The sequence below is a fragment of the Balaenoptera physalus genome, assembly GCF_965194825.1.
Source record: "Balaenoptera physalus genome assembly, chromosome: 15".
Taxonomy (NCBI): Eukaryota; Metazoa; Chordata; class Mammalia; order Artiodactyla; family Balaenopteridae; genus Balaenoptera; species Balaenoptera physalus.
The window spans coordinates 11,251,000-11,268,846 of NC_138894.1; the positions used below are offsets into that span (position 1 = coordinate 11,251,000).

A 17,847-nucleotide genomic window follows, 5' to 3' on the forward strand; every position below is an offset into this window, starting at 1 on the left:
TGAGAATCTGCCTGCTAATGCAGGGGACACGGGTTCGAGCCCTGGTCTGGGAAGATCCCACATGCCGCGGAGCGGCTGGGCCCGTGAGCCACAACTACTGAGCCTACGCGTCTGGAGCCTGTGCTCTGCAACAAGAGAGGCCGCGATAGTGAGAGGCCCGTGCACCACTATGAGGAGTGGCCCCCCACTTGCCACAACTAGAGAAAGCCCTCGCACAGAAACGAAGACCCAACACAGCCAAAAATAAATAAATTAATTAATTAATTAAAAAAAAAAACACACACAAGCAGGGTTTCCCTGGTGGCGCAGTGGTTAAGAATCCGCCTACCAATGCAGGGGACACGGGTTTGAGCCCTGGTCCGGGAAGATCCCACATGGCACGGAGCAGCTAAGCCCGTGCACCACAACTACTGAGCCTGCGCTCTAGAGCCCGTGAGCCACAACTACTGAGCCCACGTGCCACAACTACTGAAGCCCGCGCACCTAGAGCCCGTGCTCTGCAACAAGAGAAGCTACTGCAATGAGAAGCCTGTGCACCACAACAAAGAACAGCCCCCACTCGCCGCAACTAGAGAAAGCCCACACGCAGCAATGAACACCCAACGCAGCCAAAAATAAACAAATTAATTAAATACATTTTTTTTAAAAAATGCAAGCAAAGAGAAATTGACAGATACATTCTCAATGTGAATATATGTACACATATGTATATATGTATGTATGTATGCATTTATGTGTGTGTATATGTATGTACCTTAGTCATCTTAGTTCTATAACCAGCATCTAAATCAGGAAACACTAAAGGCATTTCCTCTAAGAGCAGGAACAAGGCAGGATGCCCACTGCATCTCCACTAGTACTCAAGATTGTCCTAGAGGTATTAGCATAGACGATTAGACATGATAAAGAAATCAGCAGCCCAATAACTGGTGAAGTAAAACTATTTCTATTTTCTGATGATATAATGGCATAACCCAGAATTGCATGAGGTGGTCGAATATAAAATTAATATACAGAAGTCAATTGCCTTTCTATACCAAAACACTAATTAGGTAGAGGATAAAATGGTAGGGAAACCCCCCTTTACAATGACACAGAAGATTAAATTACTTAGGAATAAACTTAAGATATGTGCAAAATCTACATGAGGAAAACTTTAACACACACTGAAAGAGCTCAAAGTAAACTTAAAGAAATTGGAAAGACCTCCCCTTTTCTAGGTAGGTTTGACTTACTATCCATTTCCCCAAAGTGAAATTGCATTATAAATTGAAAGCAGTGCCAATAAAAACACCAACAGGCTCCTAATCAAGTTAGACAAGTTAATACTAAAGTTCGTGGGGAAAACAAACATGCAAAAATCACCAGGAAAACACTGAAAAAACAAAAACTGCCAAAAGGGGACTAGTCCCGCAAGACATGAAAGCATACTGTCTCAGCCTCTGTAATTAAAACAGTGTAGGGCTTCCCTGGTGGCGCAGTGGTTGAGAATCTGCCTGCCAATGCAGGGGACACGGGTTCGTGCCCTGGTCTGGGAAGATCCCACATGCCGCGGAGCAACTGGGCCCGTGAGCCACAATTACTGAGCCTGCGCGTCTGGAGCCTGTGCTCCGCAGCAAGAGAGGCCGCGATAGTGAGAGGCACGCGCACCGCGATGAAGAGTGGCCCCCGCTTGCTGCAACTAGGGAAAGCCCTCGCACAGAAACGAAGACCCAACACAGCCATAAACAATAAATAAATTAATTAATTTTTTAAAATTGTCTAAAAAAAGATACAAATAAATAAAACAGTGTAGTACTGTCGTGTTCAGAGACCAACAGACCAGTGTTTAGGCTAGAAAGCCCAGGAACAGACCCAGTACTTATGGGAATTTAGTATATGATAAAGGGGGCTTCTCGGGTCACTGGAGCAAAGATGGGCTTTTTAATACCTGGTGTTGGGACAGCTGGGTAGCCATGTCACAGAAAAATGGGATGCTGTGAACTGTGTTGGTGAAGCCATTCTAGTCCATGTGCGGTCCTCAGCACAAAAGCACCCTCTCACTTCTCCCAGCGGAGACCCAGGTACCAAAGAGATGCCCAACTGTGTTTAATTTATGATTATCATGCAATTTACAGAAGGAAACGTGTAGTGTAAATTCAGGGATATTAGAAGTATTCATTTTAAAGAGACTTCTGTGGTAAACTGATCTCCGAAAACCATCTAAGCCAGTGGTTCCAAACACCAGGGGCTGGTATCTGGCCGACTGTATCCAAGTCACTCAGAGAATATGCAAAGATGTGCAGAACCTGGACTCCGTTTCTAGAGATTCTCGGTGGGTTCTGAGAATAAGGATTTTTAATAAGCTCTTTCCATTCCACATCCTCTTCCCCGTGGCTGATGCACAGTTGGGCTTGGGAACCACTGACCTAGTTCCTATTCCTGCACCCAGCAAAGACCACATATTCGCCAACTCAGACAGTGACATATTTGGCCTTTTTTGTTTTTGTTTGTTTTTTGGCCACACCGCATGGCTTTCAGGATCTTAGTTCCCCAACCAGGGATCAAACTCGTGCCCCCTGCAGTGAAAGCACTGAGTCCTAACCACTGGACAGCCAGGGAATTCCCTATTTTTCTTTTTAAATTTTTAAATCTGTCTAGGGAAGAAATGCTGCATGGGATTCTAGTTCCTCATCCTGAGGAACTAGTTCCTCTTCAGAGCCCATCTGCTTCCATCATAATCGGATCTGAGATGAGCCTTTGCTTTGATGGAGAGAGCGCCTCTGGGGTACCACTTCCAGAAAGTGCTCAGCCCCTCACTAGCCCCGTCCCCCAGGGGTTGGGGAGAGACTTCACTGTTCAGTTTGGGAGAGGGATTCAGGTGCCTGTTACTGGCTCCTTTCTCCTTGCCTCTGTCTCTCTGTCTCTATCTCTCTGCAGAGAGCAAACGTTTTGATCTGCTTATCTATGCTGTGAATTTTACAAAAGCAAACTCTCCCACGGAGGGGGTTTGGAGAAGGCAAGGGTATCCTAAACCTTACCAGTGACTGGAGCACTCTTCCTAGCTCCAGGTGAAGCACCCACATTAACCAGCCAAGTATTCCTGGAGAGAATGGTCTGGGCTCCATCTGCTGGACCCTCAGCTTAGTCTCACATTTGGTTCTGAACTCAGGCAAGAGGAAGAAGAGGTATCACTTATTGACCCCTAACTCCAATTTTATCCATTTGCATTTACCATTATTGGAAATTCTGTCCATGCTGCCAAGGAAAAATTCTGATTCAGAATTCTCATCAACATTGGCTCCTGTGATGATAAAACACATGAAAAAAAATTGAAAAATTTTTATCAGTACACCCTTGGGCCCATATCTTCAGTGTGTTTAAATTCTTTTTCATATTCTTTTCCATTATGGTTTATCACAGGATCTTGGATATAGTTCCCTGTGCTATACAGTAGAACCTTGTTGTTTATCCATCCTATATATACTAGTTTGCATCTGCTAATCCCAAACTCCCAATCCAGTGTTGAAATGAATGCTGACATAGAATTCAACTTGTACTTGGAAATGTGTGTTTGAAAGTTTATATGTCATTGTAGAGAGAAGCACCAGCTGGTTGCAGAGGCTGGAGCCCAGGCTGTGGGAAAGGAACCTCAGGAATTGGAATTCACATCTGTATGCAATATTCCAACAAGTTCTCACTCCTCTGCTACCCAGGCACTAATGTGCACTGCTGGCAATTTCTGATTCCCAATTCTATCCTTATGACCTGCGATCGAATACCTGCCTTAATTCTCAAAGTGTTACTTAAAACATAATAATGATATGAAGCTGCTTTAAAGGGAACAGTGTGTTCATCACTTTTGTTATTTCTACGGCTGGGCCTAGGGCAAGTGATTTTTTTTGTCCTTGGTCTTATCCATGGAATGAGGTACTAAGGACTGCACCAGCTCTCACGCAGGGCTGAGATTAGCCTCAAAGCAGGTCATGCACGTGGAAGTATAAAGCGTGTTTGGCGGAAAGTTATGACACCACTCGGGGCTCCCGGTGTAAGGAACGGTAAACACCATTTGCAATCCAGTCCCTGTTCTCTGAACAGCCTCCAGAGAGTAAGAACCTGCCGGACACATGAAGTTGAGGGATTTCCCCAAAATAGAAGGATAGTTACACTTTCATCTTGGAGGTTATAGAGAGGATTTCAGACAATTCTTTCCTTCATATCTCTATTTGTCTTTGCTGCACAAGTAGCTGTTTTAAAGAACGGTAAAATGATAGCTTAGTACCTATAATACAGTACATAGGCCTATAGAAAAATGTGCACTTAAAGCGTTTTAAAGGCATATACTGGGCTTCCTTGGTGGCGCAGTGGTTGAGAATCCGCCTGCCAATGCAGGGGACACGGGTTCGAGCCCTGGTCTGGGAAGATCCCACATGCTGCGGAGCAGCTGGGCCCGTGAGCCACAATTGCTGAGCCTGCACGTCTTGAGCCTGTGCTCCGCAACAACAGAGGCTGTGATAGTGAGAGGCTCGCGCACCGCGATGAAGAGTGGCCCCCGCTTGCCACAACTGGAGAAAGCCGTTGCACAGAAATGAAGACCCAACACAGCCATAAAAATAAAAAATAAAAAAAAATAATTAAAAAAAAAAAAAAGTCAATAGTTTAAAAAAAAAAAAAGGCATATACTTGCTTTCTTTTGTGTCTCTCTTTGTAACTGATTTGCCGCTGTGCTTCTTGTTTCTTCTAGAATTTCATCTCAAGTGAAGTAAATAAAGGCATATTAATACCAGCAGTGGAGATCTGATATTTTTCCCTGTAAAGCAGTCTATAAATACAGTGAATAAATAATACAAACTCAACGAATATGTGAAATTACACTCTAAAATTCCTTCTCTTGGGAAGGGAAATTCTAATAACATAAATCATTTCTGAAAAATTTTGATTCCACTAGATGTCCGGGGCAGTAAACATTGCCCACTAAAGATATATAGCTAGAAACTTTGTCCCAAATCTCATGATATGTAGTGTCATAATTTTCCTTCTTATTCGTGCTGTCATTCTGACCCATCTCTGAGACTTTCCCCAGGATGGCCCATAAATATGGGTGAAGGCCGGAGGGTAAAAATAAAGCAAAACAGAGTTTTAGTCAGAAAGCTCTTTGTTTATAAACTGTTCCTAATTTTTCATGATTACATTTTTGGAACTATATTAATTTCTCCTTCCCTTTTAAAGTTTTCAGTCTTCTACTATTCCCTGGGGACAGCAGTTTTGTTTGTCCTTCTAGGTTTACTTTGAAAAGCAACAGAAAATAATCATCACAAATTCCATTCATTTTGTGTATATTCTGAGTCCTTTTTCAAAGGTTGTTGGTATATTGGTGGGTGGTCTACTCACCTGATGGAATAAATGCTGACAATAAGGACACAAAAGCTTTAACCATTACTTCACTCATTCAAGATGATGAGTTCTCACATCCCCTTCCTTGATGAATGCATCGACCTACAAGTTCCTGAACTGTTGCTCAGGGAGAACTTGGCAAGTTTATCAGTGGCCCGCCAATGCCAAGGCCAACACTGGCCTGGCACGGGGTGGGTCAGTAGGCCTATGGGGGTGATGGGATTCTTCTAAACCCTGCACCAGCCACCCATCTTCAGATGCACCCACTCCCCTTCCACACATGTGGGGCTGGATTCAGAGACACAGGGCACCTGCCAAGAAGAGAAAAGTGTTCTCATTCCTAGATGGGAATTCCTGAAAGCGTGGATAGTGGTACTGCAAGAGCTATCTGCATCCATTCATTCATTCAGTCATGATCACTGACCACCAATCAATCAGCCAGACAGTTAGTACCGATTTATTGAAGCCTCTTTAACAGCATACATGGAAGAAGGGCAAACCCAGAGTTCCTGAAATGCTTTTTCTGCATCAGTTGAGATGATCATGTGGTTTTGTATTTCATTCTGTTAATGTAGTCCATTACATTGATTGATTTTCCTATGTTGAACGATGCTTGCACTCCAGGAATAAATCCCACTTGGTCTGGTGTAAAATCCTTTTAATACGATGTTGGATTCGGTTTTCTAGCCTTTTGTTGGGGAATTTTGCATTTATATGTACAAGTGATATTGCTCTGTAGTTTTCTTAAAGCGTCTTTGTCTGGCTTTGGTATCAGGGTATACTGGCCTCTTAGAACTAGTTAGGAAGTGTTTTCTCCTCTTCAATTTTTTGGAAGAGTTAGAGAAGCATTAGTGTTAGCTCATTTATATGTCTGGTAGCATTCACCAGTGAAGCAACTTGAATCTGGGCTCTTCCTTGTTAGGAGGTTTTGATTACTGATTCAGTCTCCTTATTTATTACAAGTCTATTCCAATTTTCTATTTCTTCTGAATCAGTTTTGATAGTTTGTGTGTTTCTAGGAATGTGCTCATTTCTTCTAAGTTATCCAATTTTTTGGCATACGACTGTTCATAATATTCTCTTATAATCCTTTTTATTTCTGTGATTGTAGTAATGTCCCCACAATTCTTAACTAATAATTGAGTCTTCTCTCTTTTTTTCTCATTCAATCTAGCTAAAGATTTGTTAATTTTGTTATCTTTTTAAGGAACCAATCTTTGGTTTCATTGATTTTCTCTATTGTTTTTCTATTCTCTGTTTCATGTATTTCCATTCTATTCTTTATTATCTTCTTCATTCTGCTAGCTTTGAATTTAGTTTGCTATTGTTTTTCTTGTTTCTCAAAGTATACAGATAGGTTATTTATTTGAGATCTTTCTTATTTTTAATGTATGCATTTATAGTTATAAATTTCCCTCTTAGCATTGTTTTGCTGCATAAGTTTTGGTATGTCGTATTTGATTTTCATTCATCTCAAGGTAATTTCTAATTTCTTATTGGTTATTTAAGAGTCTGTTGCTTTATTTCCATATATTTGTGTATTTTCTAGTTTTCCCTCTGCTGTAAACTTCTAGTTTCATTCCATTGTGATCAGGAAAGATACTTTATATGATTTATATCTTTTTCAATTTATTCAGAGTTGTTTTGTGGCCAACATATGGAGAATGTTCTATGTGCACTTGATAAGAATGTATTTTCTGCTGTTGTTGGGTGGCGTGTTCTGTATATGTTTGTTAGGTCTAATTGGTTTATACTGTTGTTCAAGTCTTCTATTTCCTTATTATCTTTCTAGTCCTATGTGTTATTGAGAGTGGGTTACTGAAGTCTCCAACTATTATTGTAGAACTATTTCTCCATTCAATTCTGTCCATTATTGGTTCATATATTTGGGGGTTCTGTTGCTGTGTGATATGTGTTTATAGTTGTTATGTCTTCTTTCTGTGTTGAACCCTTATCAATATATAATGTCCTTGTCTTTTGTAAACTTTTTTATTTGAAATCTATTTTGCTGGAAAATAATATAGCTACTCTTTGTTTTTTTCCTTATGGCTTTGAGTTACTGTCTAGTATTGTTTCATTTCAGTCTGAAGTATTCCCTTTAGTATTTCTAACGGGGCATATCTCTTAGCTTATGTTTATCTGGAAATTTCTTAATTTCTCCTCCATGATCAAAGAATAGTTTTGTCAGATGTAGAATTCTTGGTTGACAGTACTTTTCTTTCAGGACTTTAAATATGTCATATCACTGCTTCTGGCTTCCATGATTTTTGTGTTGAAATCGGCCATTAATCTTATTGAGGATCCCTTGTACATAATGTTGCTTCTCTCTTTCATGCTGACAAGATTCTCTTTGTCTTTTGATTTCAACAATTTGACTATAATGTGCTTTAGTGTCGGTCTCTTCCATTTACCTTGCCTGGAGTTTGTAGAGCTTCTTGGATGTGTATAATCATCAGATTTGGGAAGTTCTGGAGCATTATTTCCTCAAATATGTTCTCTGTCATTTGCTCGCTTCTCCTTCTGGGACTTCTAAAATGTATATGTTGGTACTCTTGATGGTGTCTCACAGGCCCTCATGCTCTGTTTATTCATTTCATTTTTTTCTTTCTGCTCCTCAGACTGGATAATTTCAAGTGTCCCAGGTCAAAGTTAGGGATCCTTAATTCTGCCTGCTCAAATCTGCTGTCACATCCCTCCCGTGAGTTTTTCATTTCACTTACTGTACTTTTCAACTTCAGAATTTCTCTTTGGCTCATTTTTCTAACTTCTATTTCTTTATTGATATTCCTACTTTGTTCAAACATTGTTTTCCTTATTTCCTTCTTTGTCCATCATTTCCTTTACTGATTAAATATATTAAAGACAGTTGATTTAATACCTTTGATGAATAATTCCAGTTCCTAGGCTTCCTCAGGGATGGGTTCTATTTCTTTTTTTTTTTTTTTCCTGTGAATGGGCCATACTGTCCTGTTTCTTTGTGTGTTTCATAATTTTTTTTGTTGAGAGCTACACATTCTATTTGGGTAACTTTGGAAATCTAATCCTCCCGCTCCTCAGGGATGGCCAGTTTGGGCTTGTTGAGGGCTGGAACCATGCACTTGTGACTTCTCCAAACTATTTTGGCAAAGTGTATATTACTTACTGTGTATGGGTGCTGAATTTCCAGTTTGTTATGTCTGCAGTCACTCGGTGACCTGACAAAGGTTTCCGTAAGTGTCTATATTTCAAAAGGAGAAAAACAAAAAATACTGTCTTCTTAATCTCCTTGACAGAATTTCTTGGAAGCTCTTTAGGTCATGATAGTGAAACAATGGCCAGCCTCAGTGCCAGCCCTCAGTGATCAAAGGCAGTGATCAACCCACACCCAGATTGTGGCACCAGGAAGCCACACTGAGAATGTGGGCTGTGAAACACTTGGCTACCTGCCATGGGGCTGGGGGATGGAGAATGGTGGGATCTACATGGAACACTGAAATTCACTAAAATTTACCAATCTCTTCATCAAGTTCCTTCCTGGACTATGCAAATGTTCATCTCTTGTTCCGAAATAGTTGCTTAAGATAGATCTTGCCAGCTCAGTTATAGCTTCGGTGAAGAGATGTATTCCTGGAGCTTCCTACCCAACCATCTTCCATCTAGGCCTTGGTTTTTCTCAAATTTACCTGGGAGGCTTGGAATAGATCAATGAGTCCCAACCTAGAATCACCTGGAGAGCTATAAAAACTACTGATGCAAAGGTAGATTTCCCATGCCAGGAAATCTGATCATGTGTCTCTTTTTAACAATCTCCCAGGGGATTCTCATGCTCAGTTAGGGCTGAGGACCTGGGAGAAGGTCTATCTCAGCCTCAGGGCCTCACCATCTCTACCACATGCAGAAATCGACTGGGGACCTCATCTAGGCAGATGTGGTGCAGCTGGTCTGAGCTGGGATCTGACACTGCTTTTCCAATAGATCCCAGACAGTGGCCCTGCTGCTGCTACAGGGACCCCTGCTTAAGGAGCAGAATCCTTTCCAACTGTTTATCTTCTATGTTTTTCTTAATTTCTTGAGACTCTGACACTTAGAGAACCCGTTCTAGCCTCAAAGCAAAGCACTTTCCTTCCCATCAGAGCAGCAGGAACAGGTTATCTGGGAGACCACCACGGACACGCACGAGACTCTTCATACAGCCTGACAGTTTCACGTGAGGAGATTACTTACCAAATAGTTTAACCAAATGTTCTTCTCGTTTATTTGAACTCAATGCAAAGTCGGCATCTCTCAAGCTCTTTTGTTGAGGATAACCTATGGGAAAGTAAACCTTAGCTGTGAGCCAATCTTTCACTGGATCTGCATGTAATTCTTTTTAAATCGATACACTCATGCATGGTATTTGAGAGGAGCATCCTGCAGTTGGCCAGCTCTAGGGGAAAGAGCACTGGACTTGGGTTCCGGTACAACATTTGAACACTGTGTGATCTTGGGCAGTGAAGTTCTGTGGGATTTGGTTTTCTCATCTGAAACTGGAGGGAAAGATTTCGACCACAGGAGGTCTGTGAGGAGGGGGGGACAGAATTCGCTGATGTGACATGGAGACTGAAAGTGCCCTCCCCTCATCCTGTCTCAGTGCTATTATCTATGATGAATGACAGTAAACAGTGCTGGTTCCAAGCAAGGTCATGCTCAGCGCTCAGCTGGGGAAGGAACAGAGACAGATGGACACACAGCTCAGGGGCTTTTCAACAAAAACTCTCCTCTCCACAGGCAATGAGGCCAATGAGCAGTGACTGACCATTCTGGAAATGGGATGCTTTCTCGTTTGGGAGGGGAGGGGACAATACTCCTGCATACTCTGCACTAATCCCCACTGTGGGTCTATATTTGGGAGGGGCGCGGGGACCTGAGGTCATCCTGACATGACTGGTTTGATAAGCACAAGGAATTCCTGATGTTGTCATTGAGGAATAAGATGAAAAAAATGAAGGTGCAAACACAGATGAACTGGATTAGCAATCTCCCCTAGGATGGCATGGATGGATGTTAAGACTTCTGCTGACCTGCATGTGGCTACATCAAGGATATGAATTAATTGTGCTAAAAGATTGTAGTGACCTGTGGAGATTTTGAGCTATATTATCAGGCTTTTCTTTTTGGAGGTCATGACGTCTGTGACACATTTTCCCAATTCAAGGTCAAGGCCAGGCCTTTTCTCTGGCCCCTGGGGAGTGGGCAAACCCATTAGGGAGGAGAAACTTGTCCCTTAAAGAAGGTGTTTCAGGCCACAGCACCCACTTATTCTGAGTTCCACAGAGTATTCATTAAGTGTCTCCAAGGATCTGAACTTTTAACTCAAAACCAGGACAACACTAGTTCCCTCAGTCTGCATAGACATTGAGTAATCTGTGCACATGGCAGGTTTCAATTCTACAGGAAAATTGCTAATTAGGTGGTTAATGGTGCATGGATATGATGGCTTTTTTGGTAAATGAAAGAAACAAGTCCTCTCTTGCTGAGATGTTAGTGAATCATTAAGAATCAATACAGTGGAAGTGTATGTAAGCCCATGCAGTAAAATACTTGTTCACAAAAACCCTTTGGTTTTTAAAGTGCCCTGACAAGAGGAGTTACTATTTCCCCTTTTCTTGATGTCACCCCTGACTGACTGCATAATGTACCTACTGTCCTTCATGACACATGACACTGTTTTGTGATATTGGTCTGCTTAATTTTTGGAAAATAGTACTGTAGCTTTTCTCCACAGACCCAATTTCTTTACATTGAGAGAATGTCCCAGAATGTGGTCAACCAATTAGTTTAGTAAATAGCAAAAGTGCTTCCAAATGCAGTAAGATCATAAAAGTAGAGCATGGAAATCTAATGTTCACTTTGAAAAAGCTATGTTCATAAGATGTTCATAACAGCGTTGTTCAGATAGCCAAAAGGTGGAAACAACCTAAATGCCCATCAACTGATAAATGGATTAACAAAATGCGGTAAATCCACACAATGAAATATCATTCAGCCATAAAAAGGAATGAATTCCTGAGGCATGCTACAACGTGGATGAACCCTGAAAACGTGTTAAATGAAAGAAACCTGTCACAAAAGACCATACAGTGTGTGATTCCATATATGAAACATCCAGAATAGACAAATCCATAGAACAGACAGTAGGTTAGTGGTTGCCAGGGGCTGTGGGAAAAGGTGGATGGGGAGTGACAGGAAGAGAGTGTGACATTACTTTTGGGGGTGATGAAAATGTTCTAAAATTAGATAGTGGTGGTTCACAACGCTGTGAATATACACTTTTAAAGGGTGTATTTTATGTTATGTGACTAATATATCAAACTGTTATTTAAAATATAGTGTATGTATATATGAGAGGATAGATTAAACATGATTGGCCTGATTAACACACAGAGGTTCATTATACTAATCTCTCTCCTTTTGTATATGTTTGAAAATTTTTATAATGAAAAGTGAAAATGTGCATGTGTGCTACCTGACTGTGGAACTCTGGATTTTGAGAACGGTGTAAAGTTGGGGAAAACGTTAAAGTTCCTCCCTTCTCCTGAGCAAGGAATCCCTAGAGTAATCCGGGGAAGTAAAGCAGGAGTTCCTGTGAACACAGGAGTTCTTTGGGGGCCTGTTACCAAGGAGATTTCACACAATGCTGAGGGATAATAAAACCAAAGCAATGGCAGTTAAGCTAGCTTCAAACTCAAGATGCACAAGCACCCGTCTTTTGATCCCCACTGCCCACTCCTCTACTTTCCCCCCATCTCAGCAACAAATCAATCCTTCTACTTGTTCAGGCCAAAATCCAGACTACATAACAGACTCCTGTCTTTCTCTCTCACCACACATCCAGTCCACAAGCAAATCCTCTCAGGTCAATTTTCACACACATCCCAAAACCTGGCCAGCTTGCCCACCTCTACCACCCCAACAGAAACCAACCAGCACCATCCTCATTTCACCGCTGCTAAAATAAGAGGCCACTGTTGAATCGCAATGAGTCCCCTTACCAAAATCTTCACCACCTCCTCTCCCACTTACCCCTCCTTTCCCTTCTATCTGCTCACATCACCAGAGGAAGAGAATACGGGATGCTTTGCAACCTGAGTATACCATAGGGCTCTTATGTAATCTACCAAGTGCCTTTAAGTGATCACCAGACTTTCTCTACCGTGATTCTCTTATTTCCAGGCAGATTTGTTGAGGTATGACAGGAAAACATTGTAAAAAGTTAATGAACAGAAATCTCAATTAAATAACGTTGAGAGACCAGAAGGGGGAGCTCCTACTCCTAGAGCCCAACAGGAAGAAGAAACACTCCTCTTCATTCCTGGCAAGGGCTCAGCCAATGAAAAGCCATGGAGTCTTTGTTTACTATAGCCTCCCCCAACTTCCTTTTCCCCTCTATAAAAGAGTTCTCCCTCTCTTGCTAGGCGGGGACTTGCACATAGCACACAATGGTTGCAGACACCAAATTGCAATTCTCTGCAGACCCCAAATAAACCTTTTTTTTTTTCCTGGAGAAATAACTGACAGTTTACTTGTTTTAGGTCAACAATATCTATATTTACACAGTCATCCAAGTATGGAGGGGGAATCAATAAACTTTTTCTGTAAAGAGCCAGATAGAAAATACTTTAGGCTTTGCAGGTTATGTATGTCTCTGTCACATATTTTTCTTTGTTTGTTGTTGTTTTCACAACCTTTTAAAAATGTAAAAACCACTGAAAAAAATCAATGAAACCAAAAGTTAGTTCTTTGAGAAAATCAATAAAATATATAAACCTCTAGCCAGACTGGTCAGGAAAAAAGGACAGAGGACACATATTAACAATATCAGGAATGAGAACACAGACATTACTAGAGATAGCACAGATTAAAAGGAAAATAAGTGTATATTATTAACAACTTTTTTCCAATAGGTTCAACAAATTAGATAAAATGGACAGATTCCTTGACACAAACTAACAGAGCTTACTAAAGAAGAAATAAATAACCTGAATAGCTCTATAAAAAATAAATTGCTTTTCTTTTAAAAAGAAATAAGCTCCATATTAAAGGAATTGAATTTTTGGATTAAAAACCTTCCCACAACGAAAACTCAAAGCTCAGATGACTTCACTTGTTAACTCTATCAATAAGGAAGAAACGTCATCAATTCTACACAAACTCTTCTGAAAAACTGAAATTGAGAGAGTACTTCCCAATTCATTCTATGAGACCAGCATTATCCTGATAACAAGCCAGACAAAGATATTACAGGAAGGGCTTCCCTGGTGGCGCACTGGTTGAGAATCTGCCTGCCAATGCAGGGGACACGGGTTCGAGCCCTGGTCTGGGAAGATCCCACATGCCGCGGAGCAACTGGGCCCGTGAGCCACAACTACTGAGCCTGAGCGTCTGGAGCCTGCGCTCCGCAACAAGAGAGGCCGCAATAGTGAGAGGCCCGCGCACCGCGATGAAGAGTGGCCCCCACTCGCCGCAACTGGAGAAAGCCCTCACACAGAAACAAAGACCCAACACAGCCAAAAATAAAAAAATAATAAATAAATAAATAAAAAATTTAAAAAAAAAGATATTACAGGAAAAGAAAAGTATAGGCCAGTATCTTTCATAAACATAGATGTAAAAATTCTTAACAAACTTTTAGCAAATTGAATCCAACAATATTTTTTAAAGGATAAGATATCATAACTAAATGATTTATTCCAGGAATGTAAAACTGATTGAACATTCAAAAATAAATCAGTGTAATTCATCACGTTAATACAAAAATCATATGCTCATCACAACAGATGATCAGAAAAAGCATTTGACAAAATCAAACATCCATTCAGGATAAAACTCCCATTAACTAGAAAACAAAGGGAATATTCTCAATTTGATAAAGAGTATTTATACGCTTTATCAGGGGCTTCCCTGCTGGTGCAGTGGTTAAGAATCTGCCTGCCAATGCAAGGGACACAGGTTCGAGCCCTGGCCCAGGAAGATCTCACATGCCATGGAGCAACTAAGCCCGTGCGCCACAACTACTGAGCCTGAGCTCTAGAGCCCGCAAGCCACAACTATTGAGCCCACGTGCCACAACTACTGAAGCCCGCGCGCCTAGAGCCTGTGCTCCGCAACAAGAGAAGCCATGAGAATGAGAAGCCCACGCACCGCAACGAAGAATAATCCCTGCTCACCGCAACTAGAGAAAGCCCACGCACAGCAATGAAGACCCAACACAGCCAAAAATAAATAAATAAATACATTTATTTTTTTTAAAAAGTAATATATCGGGAAATCCCTGGCGGTCCAATGGTTAGGACTCAGAATTTCCACTGCAGGGGGCACGGGTTCCATCCCTGGTTGAGGAACAAAGATCCCACAAGCTGCCCAGTGCAGCCAAAAAAAAAAAAGGAATATATCATAAAGGCAGACATATAGACCAATGGAATAGAATAGACAGCCCAGATATAAGCCCCCACATATATGGTCAAGTGATTTTTGGCAAGGATGTGGAAACCTTTCAGCAGGGAAAGGTAAATCCTTTCAACAAATGGTGCTGGGAAAACTGGACATCCACATGCAAAAGAATGAAATTGGACTCTTACCTAACCTCATATACAAAAATTAACTCAAATGGGTCAAAGACTTAAATATAAGAGCTAAAACTACAAAACTCTTAGAATAAAACATAGGGCAAAGCTTCAGGACATTGAATTTGGCGATGATATCTCAGATATGACACCAAAGGCACAGGCAACAAAAGAAAAAAATAGGGAAATTAGATTTCATGAAAATTTTTAACTTTTGTGTATCAAAAGACATTATCAACAGAGTAAAAAAGGCAACCCATAGAAAATATTTGCAAACCACATATCTGATAATATGATTAATTGATTGATTAATATCCAAAATATAGAGAACTCCTAAAACTCACCCAAAAACCCAATTCAAAAATGGGTAAAAAAAAAAAAAAATGGGTAAAGGGGACTTCCCTGGTGGCGCAGTGGTTGAGAATCCGCCTGCCAATGCAGGGGACACAGGTTCGAGCCCTGGTCCGGGAAGATCCCACATGCCACGGAGCAACTAAGCCCGTGCGCCACAACTACTGAGCCTGCGCTCTAGAGCCCACGAGCCACAACTACTGAAGCCCACGTGCCACAACTACTGAAGCCCATGCACCTAGAGCCCATGCTCCTCAACAAGAGAAACCACAGCAATGAGAAGCCCGCGCACTGCAATAAAGAGCAGCCTTTGCTCGCCGCAACTAGAGAAAGCCCGCGCACAGCAACGAAGACCCAACACAGCCAAAAATTAAAAAAATTTAAAAATGGGTAAAGGACTTGAATAGACATTTACCCAAAGAAGATATACAAATAGCCGTTAAGCAAATGAAAAGATACGCAACATCATGAATTATTATAGACATGCAAATCAAACCTATGATGAGCTACCACCTCATACCAGTTAGGATGGCTACAATCCAAAACAGAAACAAAAACAGAAACTAACCAGTGTGGTGAGGCTGTGGAGAAACTGGAACCCTTGTGCACTCTTGTTGGGAATGAAAAATGATGCATCCACTATGGAAAACAGTATGGCTGTTCTTCAAACAATCAAAAATAGAATTATAATATGATCCAGCAATCCCATATCTGGTTATATATCCCAGAGAATTGAAAGCAGGGTCTCAAAGAGGTATTTATACACCAATGTTCACAGCAGTGTTATTTACAATAGCTAAAATGTGGAAGCAACCCAAGAATTCATCAATAGATGAACAGATAAGCAAAAGGTGGTATATACATACAATGGGATATAATTCAGCGTAAAAAGGAAGGAAATTCTGTCACATGGGGAATGGGGAGTTACTGTTTAATGAGTATAGAGTTTCAGTTTTATAAGGTGAAAAAACTTCTAGAGATGGATGGTGGTAATGGTTACACAACATTATGAATGTATTTAATACCACTGAACTGTACACTTAAAAATGGGTTAAGAAAAAGAATCTGAAAAAGAGTGGATATACATATGACCCAGCAATCCCACTACTGGGCATATACCCAGAGAAAAGCATAATTCAAAAAGACACATGCACCCCAATGTTCATAGCAGCACTATTTACAATAGCCAGGACATGGAAGCAACGTAAGTGTCCGTCAACAGAGGAATGGATAAAGAAGATGTGGTACATATATAGAATGGAATATTATTCAGCCATTAAAAGGAACAAAATTGGGTCATTTGTAGAGATGTGGATGGACCTAGAGAGTGTCATACAGAGTGAAGTAAGTCAGAAAGAAAAGCAAATATCGTATATTAACACATATATGTGGAATCTAGAAAAATGGTATAGATTATCTTATTTGCAAAGCAGAAATAGAGACACAGAATAAGTTAAAAACAACAAAATTTAAAAGTTTACATTGTAAAAAGAATTTGCCCTTCATTTCCCCGCATTAACGGTGGCCCCTTTCCCATATTAAAGAGTCTTGAAGGTGCCTCATACACTCTTCAGAGCCATTCACACATAGAACATTCTGGACACTGTGACTGGCTTTGCTTTGACTTAGCCATATGTCCTGATGTATTTCATATCAGATTATATAGAACTCCTTCATTATCTTAAACAATTGCACGTTGACCCATTTTATGAATGCATAGACACCAAATACAAATGAACACATACCTATGATTCTATTTGCATAAAATTCCAAAATAGTCAAAACTAACCTGTGGTGACCAGTAGAATGCAGGATAGTGGTCACCTCGGAGGAGGAATAGGGCAGGGAACGAGAGGGGTGGGAGGCTTCCAGGGAGCTGGTCATGCTCTGATTCTTAAACTCAGTGATGGTTATACGAGCGTGTCCACATGTTAATAATTCATTGAAATGTACACTTATGATTTCTGCACTCTTCTGTATGATGTCGTGCTTCAATTTTACCGAATTTAATCTCACAGTCTAGTGGGAAAGTTATACAGAGCGGCAAATAACTACGGCTCAGTTTGGTCAATGAATTCAGAACTCGGTATCTTCTTGCCCTGTTGCAGCAGTTGACCCCAACGCGGCTGGAGGCTGACCGCAAGCTAATCCCAGGCTGCTGCCAGCTGGAAAACTTGGGCAAGTTACACACGCGTGAGCCTCCTCGGTTCCCAAATCTGTAAAATGGGAATAATAATACCTGATACAGTTATTGCAAGGGTGTAATATAGTAATCTATGTAAAGTGGGTAGGAGTGCTCCGCAAGCACATAGCAGGTGTTCCATTCACTCCAGCTACCGTTACCATGAAACTGTAATTTTTACAAGGAAAAGGATCCTCCTCAGTGCTCAGTAAAGAAATGCTTTGGGTGAAATATCCACCGCCGGTCTCCTCGGGGACGGCGAGCTCACGAAGAAGCTTGGTTGGAGGTGCTGAAGCTCGGGAAAGCAATCTCCCTGGACAGGCGAACTCGCAGCCCACCGCTCTCCGACCGCGTCCTCCT

The 17,847-nt window shown here is 41.2% G+C and overlaps 1 protein-coding gene and 1 long non-coding RNA gene across 2 annotated transcripts in view; one reads left to right on the plus strand and one right to left on the minus strand.

Moving 5' to 3' along the window:
- The window catches only part of ZAP70 (zeta chain of T cell receptor associated protein kinase 70), a 70,546-nt gene extending 56,914 nt beyond the window's left edge, over positions 1 to 13,632 (minus strand). Inside the window, exons 1-2 of the mRNA XM_082427333.1 lie at positions 9,577 to 13,632; positions 3,215 to 3,283 (exon numbers count right to left, since the gene is read on the minus strand). The gene's annotated coding sequence lies outside the window, so the exon portion shown is untranslated. The remainder of the gene's footprint in view (positions 1 to 3,214; positions 3,284 to 9,576) is intronic.
- LOC309644056 lies at positions 3,372 to 13,638 on the plus strand. Its single transcript, XR_014254215.1, has 2 exons — positions 3,372 to 4,315; positions 4,655 to 13,638. It is a non-coding gene; the product is annotated as an uncharacterized lncRNA (long non-coding RNA).
- Positions 13,639 to 17,847: the final 4,209 nt, after the last annotated feature.